We start from the raw sequence: 10593 nt of genomic DNA on the forward strand, positions 1-10593 counted from the left end.
AGCTGTTGTCACTACCCTGGTCTCCAGCCTCGTTACTTCCAGAACTTAACACTTTTTTTCTCCATGAGACCTCTATGATTCTGTTTTGGGGATCACAGTATTTTCATGTGCAATTCCCTGCTTTTGGAGGTACTTTGAAATGGAACCTAACAAGTATGTTCATCCCCACTATCTGTGCAAAGCACTTGAGGCTTCCTTGAACATGCAATGCTTAGTAAACCCACAGAATATTTGAATTTCTGTGGTGATTGATTCTATTCCCTGAGTAAAGAGAAAAATTGTGTATGAACATTCTACTCAATCCTGTGACCCACTGGATCCTCCTTTGAAAGAAAGGTAGTGCAGTCTGATGTGATCAGAATGAACAAACATTTTAGGATAACTATATTTTCTTATTCTAATGCTCTATGGTCTCCACAATCATCTAAGAATAAATATCATAAATAAATAATTGTAGTGGCAAATGAACAGTCAGTATTTCCTTACCTAACCAGATCAACAGAATGTCCATGGGTGATGAAAAATGCAGTGGGAGCAGGAATGGCTTTCAACTTCCTGTGATTTCTCCACTAAGTTTCATTGTGGGAAGCTAGCAGAGAGCATCAGAAATAATGTTATTTCATGTGACCAGAAATAACAGAATAACAGAGTTGGAAGGGACCTTGGAGGTCTTCTAGTCCAACCTCCTGCTCAAGCAGGAGACCGTGGAGCATTTTTGATCAGACTCTTTTGGAAAGCCTCCAATGATGTAGCACCCACAACTTCTGAAGGCAATCTGTTTTATTGGTTGAATGCTGTCATCATTTGGAAATTTCTCCTTACTTCTAGGTTGTTTCTCTCCTTGGTTAGTTTCCATCCATTGTTCTCGTCTTGCCTTTTGGTGCCTTGGAAAATAGTTTGACTCCCTCATCTTTGTAGGAGCTGTCCAATCTCTTCTTTAAAAACTCCAGTGAAGGAGCATCCACAATTTCTGAAGGCAAATCCTTCCACTGATAAATTGTTCTCATTGTCATGAATTTTTTCCTTAGTTATAGGTTGGGCCTCTCCTCAGCTAGTTTCCAACCATGTTTCTTATCCTGCGTTTTAGATATATGGAGAAAAGGTGTGACTCCCTCTTCTCTGTGACAGCTACTCAAATATTGAGTCGCTGTCATGTAACCCTTAATCTTTCCTTTGTTAGACTAGACATACCCAGTTCCTGCAACCGTTCTTCATATATTTTAGCCTCCATCATTTTTGTTGCTCTACTCTGCACTCTTTCCAGAGTCTCAACATCTTTTTTTTTATAACCACAGCATATAAAAGCCACAGAAACACTGCAATGACCACAACTATCTGAGTATGATTGGTCTGAACATCATGGGAATTTAAATTCCAAGAAATAATGGGTCCAGGATCTTTTAACACATTTTTTAAGATAGTGGATTTTAGATATTTTGAATCAAAAATTGTTGCAGTATAATGCACTATTTGGACTACTGCATTTTTTGAGTATAAGACACACCTTAGTTTTTGGGAAGGAAAATAAGAAAAAAAAATCTGCCTCTGCCTACCAGCATCCATCAGTATTCATCTGGCTAGCATCCTGTCAGTGTGTGAGAGAGTTGAGGGCTGTTTGGAAACTGAAACAGAATTTGCTATGTGAGCAACAAGGAAGGAGACAATAAGAAGCCTGGGCGAGGCTTAGCTCAACTGTTCTAAAGCTGCTAAAACTGAAACTCCTCTCCTCTGCTTGTGTTCTGCTTTTATTTACTACCACGTTGGAAAACCTGCTTTTGGTATTGTATATTTACTTCATGTGTTATATTATATATAAAGAGAACTTATTAAATCCTGCTGAATCAGTTACTTGTATGTGCTTTCTGGATGTGACTGCTGCTGCAAACTCCAACAGTCCTTGCAGCAAATAGTGAACAGCCAGGTCAGATTCAGCACATTATTGCAGCCTGATTCAACACGAGCAGCTGATTGGTGGGTGGTCAGCCTTCTAAAATACCCTCAATCAGCTGTTCCAGGCTGCCGGGATTACCACAGACCATTGCCTCCTCACATTTTTGGCTACATTTGGTGTATAAGACGCACCCAAATTTTCACCCTCTTTTTGGGGGGGGGGGAAGTGCATCTTATACTCCAAAAAATATGGTAACTTAAGGGTACAAACAGAGAAGCATGAACACCTGAGTGTTTTAGCAGTATATACAATAGGTTTCTTCTCACTTGTTGATGAGGCTTCCATTGGCTCAAGCATGTTTCTATGCACTAATGGCCTTTGTCTCAAATTCTCTTTCCAGTAATGTTATTTTTCTGCTCTTAATCAGCAAACTTTGGCCATTCTGGTTTTATGCAATGTTAAAAAAAATATCAATTTTTATAATTTTTCATAATTGCCTTCCTAACCAGTTCTCTATTTTCAGTCACATAATAATGATTATTTTTACATTTGATTTTGCATATTTTTTGTATGATCAATGTTACTGAAAACAAACTTGACTCCAGATCTGGGACACATTTGGCACAAGTCATTCTTAAACTCTCCTTTAAGTAGAGTAGCAACCTGGAATTAAGGAGAAACATCCTGACAGTGAGAACAATTAACCAGTGGAACAACTTGACTTCAAAAGGAGAAGGTTTTTAAGAAAAGATTGGACAATACCTGTCTGAAATAGTGTAGGGTCTTCTGCTTGAGCAGAGGGTTGGACTAGAAGACCTCCAAGGTCCCTTCCAACTCTATTCTGATTGAAGTTCCTCTCTCAAATGGTTAATTTTCATTCATTTGTTTTATGAAATTTGCTTTTAGTTCATGGTAGATTTGAGTATTATACAATTCAATAAGTATTTCCTGCTCTTTGATAAAGCTGGAAGTTGCCTCAGAATCAAAACTGATACCGTCTCTTCTTCTGTTTTCTAAGTCGACTTGAGAATATATCTGAAATATAATTTTGCAGGCCTTTGTTTGCCTTTGGCAAACCACTTGTAGTCCTGCATTAGAGGTAGTCCTTGCTAAGGAATGCAGTGTTATTGTATAAATACAATGGATATTGTGTAAATATGCTGGCCACACCCCTGAACTGGTTGCCCTGTCCCACCCAGTCTCTGATTTGCAGCTTGTCTGCCTGAAGCGCTGTGCCCCAAGTGAGTACCCCTGATCTGCCTGCCAGGTAAGCCTGCGAGTCGTGGCCTAGCTAATTGCCCCTGCCCCGCATCCCAGCCTGCTTCCCCTACTCCATTACCCATGGTCTGCGGCCCCGACATGCTTGTCTGCTTTCCACACAGCCTTCCCGGCATCCCAGTGGCCAGCTTGCCAAGGCAGGCAAGCGGGCCTGGCCACAGGAACCATCGGGAAGGCCATGTGGAAGGCAGGCAAGAATGTCGGGGCCACCTGGCCATGGGGAAGGGAGTTAGCAGCCTACTCCCTTCCCAAGGCCCTGCCATGCTTGCCTGCCTTCCATGTGACCTTCCCGGTGGTCCCCCATATCTGCTTGCCTTCCGAGGTTGGCATCCAGCCCCTGACAGGAGATGTGCCACTTCCAGCCTGCCCAGCTTAACAAAAAGGGACCAGACATGCCGGGGCAGACAAATAAAGAAGGGAAAGCCTGCCCTGCAACAATCTGGGTCTGTTAGAGCCTTTTTATTCACCTGTTGCTAAAACTCCCCACAATACCTTTGCCCAAAATGCCTCTCACATCTTTCAGAAGTGATTGGGGGGAGTGGGGGGGAAGCATGCCCAGCAAAGGCCAGGAATACCTAGCCATCCACTTCCTCTCTCACACCTTTCTCCTGTCTGCCTGGCAAGAAACAGGGTGTGGACAGCCATTGCCACACTATTCTACCTCCCCTGCAAAACTGCTCTGCTCGCCTCCAGGACCCCGATTCAATGCATGTGGCCTGCACAGGACAGATCGTGGTGGCTTCAAGGCCAAGATGCTGCCTGTGCAAGGGGGAAAAAAATGGGGGGGAGAATGCAGGCATCACACCAAGCATCCCCCCCCACAAACCCTCCCAAAGCTGTCTTTAATGCAGCTGTGCAAACCTCCTGAGCATTACCTCCCCCTCTCTGCTAGCCATCGGATCCCCCCCTGCCTTCCTTCCCTTCTCACCCTGCCCCCAGTCTGCAGCCTTGCCTTGCCACTGGTTGTGACAGATTGCCTCTGATCAATACTCAAGAAAAGAAAACCCTGACTCCATTTGATTATAGAGAAAGTGTCGTGTCCTTCTCCCCCTCTGACGACCGGGTCAAGGAAGTCCGTATCAAATGTGGCAATGAAGCCTCTGCAGCTTGCCAAATTCCTTCGAGGTTTCTCAGGGCAGGCAGGAGTCCAAGTTCTGACTTCAGTGATAGAGTCCGATATCAGCAAACTAGATGAGACTTTGCTTGACTCAAGGTTGGAATGCCAAAAGCAGGTCCTTTATATAGGCTGTGGGGTGTGGCTCCATGACTAAGCATTTATCCAGGCCTGCTCCTCCCTTCCTTCTGCTGGCGTCGCCTTTCAGATCTCTGGAAGCGAAGATCCTCCCACTTTGAATTCTCTTCAGCTGAATCTGCTGTCAGTAATTCCAGCACATAGCTGGCTTCCTGCCCACACGCTGTAGGAGTGACGTTTCTCGGGCTTGTCTGTTCACTCCTGACATCCTGTCCGGGCATGGGGCCAGAGCCGGGGGCTGGAGGCATGACAAGCCATTCATCTTCATTATCAGACTCGGAGTCTGATAACAGGCCCGGGTGGAGACGGGAGGGGCCCGGCTGAGGAGAGGAGGGAGGACGAGGCACAACAGAAAGGTACTTTTACTGAGCACATCTGATTGCAATAGAAGAAAAGCTAGAACTGAATAGGTGTGGCTTACAGATACATTTCCCCTCATTCATCCCTCCTCCCTCCAAAAGTCAGACAGATTTAGACAAATGCCTTTCCCCTCATGGGTCACGTGGGGTTCTTCTTCCAGTGTTATCTTCCATCTGGTATGCAGAGTTCATTGCTGGTTTTCGCGTGTCTGACAGTTTGAATCTTATGACTCCCTCCTCTTGTCAAATGACAGCCGACACTCTTAGAGATCCCCAACCCCATTAATCATGCATGACAGCAAAGTAGCAATAAAACATTGAAATAGGTCATAAACACTATACGAAGTAGTAAAACAGCTAAGGTAATAAAACACTTAGAATAACAGTGAAGATAGACAAGCGGAGGCTGACAGGTTACTTCATTGCACCATTTTTCATGTTACTGCACCACACGCTTCCCATTGGGTGGGCCACAGGCTTCATTTGTGTACCACCGATGGCCTCAGCCAATCAACTGTGGAGTGGCCCTGGGCCCACTCTGGACAGAGTCCAGGGCATGGCGGGGTGTGCAGGTGCAGCAGGACCTTCCTTGTGTGGAGGCTTCACTTGGCTTGTCTGTTGAGCAGCAGCAGCGGTTCTCTTGTGCTGCTTCCCCCCCCAACTCCTCCTCCACTTCTCAACTGCTCAGAGCAGCAAGAGGGAAGGAAAGGTGACTGCAACTTTCTCCTCCTCCTCCTTGTGATGTTCCTTGAGTTCATTTGGAAGCTCGCCCGAGGTTTGCATGGCCTTTGGGGCTTTTGTACAGCAAGCCCCCCTCTTCCTCCTCCTCCTCCACAGCTCTAATGTGTGCAAAAGCAGGGAGAATTGTCGGGCTGCCCCCTCCCGATCCCTGTCTTTTTAATTTTTTTAAAAAAATTAATTCACAAGGAAGGAAGAGAAACCCTCCCCATCCCACCCGAGGACCGACTAGATTTTCTTGTCACTATCAGCGGGTATCCAACCTTTGCTTGGGAGAGAGTTGCTTCCCAGTGGCCGGGCGGCTTTTGGGTGTGTGTGTGTGTGTGTGTGTGTGTGTGTGTGAGAGAGAGAGAGAGAGTGAGAGAGAGAGAGAGAGAGAGAAAGAAAAGAAAGAAAGAAGAAAAGAAAAGAAAGAGGAGGAGAGACAAGAAGAAAAGAAAAGAAAAGAAAGAGAAAGAAAGAAAAAGAAAGAAAGAAATAGGAAGGGAGAGAGAGAGAGAGAGAAAGAGAGAGAGAGACAAGAAAGAAAGAGACAGAGAAAGCAAAAGAAAGAAAGAGGAAGAAGGGTGAGAGAGAGACAAGAAAGAAAGAAAGAAAGAAAGAAAGAGAAAGAGACAAAGAAAGAAAGAAAAAGAAAGAAAAAGGAGAAAGAAAGAAAGAGGAAGGAAGGAAGGAAGAAAGAGAGAGAGAGAGAGAGAGAAGAGGAAGGAAGCACCACAAACCCTGGCACTAGATGTGGCTTCACAAGACACTTTGAAACAGCCAGCCATCTAGGGCTGGAAGGGATCTCGGAGGTCATCTACTCCAACCCCCTGCTGCAGCAGGAAACCTTACATCATCTGGATTATTTTGGTGCCTTTAACAGAGAGAAAAATTTCCAGAAAGGACAAGGAGTTTCCTAGGACAAGGCTGCCATGCAGAGGAAGGCACAGAGAGGAGGGGGTCACGCTGTTTTCCAAAGTACCTGAAGGCCAGACAAGGAATAATGGATGGAAACTGACCAAGGAGAGATTCAACCTAAAAATGAGGAGGAACCTTCTGACAGTGAGAACAATCAACCAATGGAACAGTTTGCCTTCAGCAGTTGTGGGAGCTTCATCACTTGAGACTTTCAAGAAAAGATTGGACTGCCATTTGTCAGAAATGGTATAGGGTCTCCTGCTTGAGCGGGGTGGTGGTGGGGTTGGACTAGATGACCTATAAGGTCCCTTCCAACTCTGTTAATCTGTTAATCTGATAGTCTTTGATTTATGATCAAAATTGAGCCCAAAATTTTGGTTGCTAAGCAAGAGCATTATTAAATGAGCTTCACCATATTTTACTCAATCCATGACATTTCCTGGCTCTAACAATGAGTGATGTCAAGTTGGCCACGCCCACCCGATCACATAACCACCAAGCCACACCCATCCCATCCCATAACCACCAAGCCATGCCCACCCCATCATATGACCACCAAACCACACCCACCCAATCACATGACCACCAAACCACACCCACCAAGCCACGCCCAGAGAACCGGTAGGGAAAATTTTTGGATTTCACCACTGGTGCAGGGGGAATGTGTGTGGCCGCCCACACCTTGTTTTCACCCTCCATGGCCTCCAGCAGCACTCTGCTGGCCAAAAACGGGCCATACTGAGGCCCTACGAGGCCCCCGCATGGCTCATTTTCAGCCTCCACAGTCTCCAGTGCCAGCCAAAAATGGGCCGCGGTAACTTACAATGATATGGTTGAATAAGTGTCCACAGCCTCTTATGTGTAAGGATGTAGCTGGTTTGGAATTGGCATGTTTTCTCTGCCCCATTTGACCTCATATGACTTTTCTCCCTTAAGTGATATGTTTCAAAACTTCAAGAGAGAAGAGAGAAAGAAGAGAGAAGAGAAATTGCACATTGCAAACTGTTTCTTGTATTTGAGAGGGTTTTCTAATTTTTCTAAAAATTAGTGGGGTGGGAATGGGGATTTTGCAGTATCTTTCCCCTTCCATGCTCACCAAGCCACACAATACTCACCAAGCCACACCCACAGAACCGGTAGTAAAAAAAAATTGGATTTCACCACTGCCTATGACTATCATTAAGTGTTGTGCCTTATGATTCTTGTCAAATGTATCTTTTCTTTTATGTACACTGAGAACATATGCACCAAGACAAATTCCTTGTGTGTCCAATCACACTTGGCCAATAAAGAATTCTATTCTATTCTATTCTATTCTATTCTATTCTATTCTATTCTATTCTATTCTATTCTATTCTATTTGGTTTGATCCTAGCCTGTATTGATGCAGAGATTTCAGGTCTCTGACCACTAGGCTGACCCCACCAGTTTCTGTGCCATTTGTAGCATCCTGGACTCTTTGATCCTCTCCTGCTTTCATGTGTCTAATATGCTTCTGCACAAAGATGATTCCTTGAGACTTCAAAAGTATCTTTAAAAGGAGCATCCAACCTTTTACAGCTTCTTAGAGACCAACACTTTCTTGTTCATCTTTGCTTTCCTGAATTTTCCCTCGGGTGCTGAGCATATTTCACTCTTTCTCTCTCTTTTATGAAATCTTGAAATTATGAAATACAGTTGCCATGGTCCGATCCCTTGTTGTTGATGGAAAGAACTTTGTGAGTGCATATGAGCATCCCTGAGAGTGGGAATCTAATCTGAGCAATGCTTAGTGAAATGGGATTTAGAACCATAAGAAAAATATGTATTTAAGGTAATAATAGAATAGAATAGAATAGAATAGAATAGAATAGAATAGAATAGAATAGAATAGAATAGAATAGAATATTATTGGCCAAGTGTAACTGGACACAAGGAATTTGTCTTTGGTGCATATCTCAGTGTACATAAAAGAAAAGATACCTTCGTCAAGAATTCTAAGGTACAACACTTAATGATAGTCATAGGGTACAAATAAGCAATCAGGAAACAATCAATATCAATATAAATCATAAGGATACAAGCAACAAAGTTACAATCATACAGTCATAAGTGGAAGGAAAGGGGTGATGGGAACAATGAGAAGATTAATAGTAGTGCAGATTTAGGGAATAGTTTGACAGTGTTGAGGGAATTATTGGTTTAGCAGAGTGATGGCGTTCGGGAAGAAACTGTTCTTGTGTCTAGTTGTGCCATGCTCTGTAGCATTATTTTGAGGGTAGGAGTTGAAACAGTTTATGTCCAGAATGTGAGGGGTCTGTAAATATTTTCACAGCCCTCTTTTTGACTTGTGCAGTATACTGGTCCTCAATGGAAGGCAGGTTGATAGTAATGTTGTGTTGTGTTGTGATAGTAATAGTTGTGTTGTAAATGTTGTACCTTGATGAACGTATCTTTTCTTTTATGTACACTGAGAGCATATGCACCAAGACAAATTCCTTGTGTGTCCAATCACACTTGGCCAATAAAATTCTATTCTATTCTATTCTATTCTATTCTATTCTATTCTATTCTATTCTATTCTATTCTATTCTATTCTATTCTAATTATTTTTTCTGCAGTTCTAATTATCCTCTGAAGTCTGTGTCTGTCTTGCTGGGTTGCAGAACCAAACCAGACAGTTATAGAGGTGCAGATAACAGACTCAATAATTCCTCTGTAGAACTGTATCAGCAGCTCCTTGGGCAGTTTGAGCTTTCTGAATTGGCGCAGAAGGAATATTCTTTGTTGTCCTTTTTGATGACGTTTTTGATGTTAGCTGTCCATTTTAGATCTTGCGATATGGTAGAACCTAGAAATTTGAAGGTCTCTACTATTGATACTGTGTTGTTTAGTATTGTAAAAGGTGGAAGTAATGGAAGGGATTCTCCTAAAGTCTACCACTATTTCTACGGTTTTGAGTGTGTTCAGTTCCAGATTGTTCTGGTTGCACCATGAGGCTAATTGTTCAACCTCCCATCTGTATGTGGATTCATCATTGTCTCCAATCACTGTTGTGTCATCTGCGAAAGTCAGTAGTTTAACAGATGGATCGTTGGAGATGCAGTCATTGGTATACAGAGAGAAGAGAAGTGGGGAGAGCACACAGCCTTGCGGGGGGGGGGGCTGTGCTAATTGTACAGGTATCTGATGTGATTCTGCTTAGCATCACCTGCTGCTTCCTGTTTGTTAGGAAGCTTATGATCCACTTACAAGTGTGTTCAGTAGCTGTAGCTAGTTTAGCTTAGTTAGAAGAATGTCTGGAATGTTGGTATTGAATGCTGAACTAAAATCTACAAAGAGGACCCTTGCGTAGGTCTTTGGAGATTCAAGATGTTGTAGGATGTAGTGCAGAGCCATATTAACAGCATCATCTGTTGATCTATTTGCTCGGTTTGCAAATTTCAAGGGGTCTAACAGCGGATCTGTGATGGTTTTCAAATGGGACAGCACTAGCCTTTCAAAGGTTTTCATGACTACAGATGTTAGATGTCTGTAGTCATTCAGTTCCTTGATGGTGGGCTTCTTCGGAACTGAGATGATAGAATAGAATAGAATAGAATAGAATTTTATTGGCCAAGTGTGATTGGACACACAAGGAATTTGTCTTGGTGCATATGCTCTCAGTGTACATAAAAGAAAAGATACGTTCATCAAGGTACAACATTTACAACACAATTGATGATAATATATCAATATAAATCATAAGGATTGCCAGCAACAAGTTATAGTCATACAGTCATAAGTGGAAAGAGATTGGTGATGGGAACTATGAAACGATTAATTAAATTAATTAAATTAAATTAATTACTGCAGATTCAGTAAATAGTCTGACAGTGTTGAGGGAATTATTTGTTTAGCAGAGTGATGGCCTTCGGGAAAAAACTGTTCTTGTGTCTAGTTGTTCTGGTGTGCAGTGCTCTATAGCGTCGTTTTGAGGGTAGGAGTTGAAACAGTTTATGTCCAGGATGCGAGGGATCTGCAAATATTTTCACGGCCCTCTTCTTGATTCGTGCAGTATACAGGTCCTCAATGGAAGGCAAGTTGGTAGCAATTATTTTTTCTGCAGTTCTAATTATCCTCTGAAGTCTGTGTTTTTCTTGTTGGGTTGCAGAACCGAACCAGACAGTTATAGAGGTGCAAATGACAGACTCAAT

This window comes from Ahaetulla prasina, chromosome 10, assembly GCF_028640845.1.
Source record: "Ahaetulla prasina isolate Xishuangbanna chromosome 10, ASM2864084v1, whole genome shotgun sequence".
Taxonomy (NCBI): domain Eukaryota; kingdom Metazoa; phylum Chordata; class Lepidosauria; order Squamata; family Colubridae; genus Ahaetulla; species Ahaetulla prasina.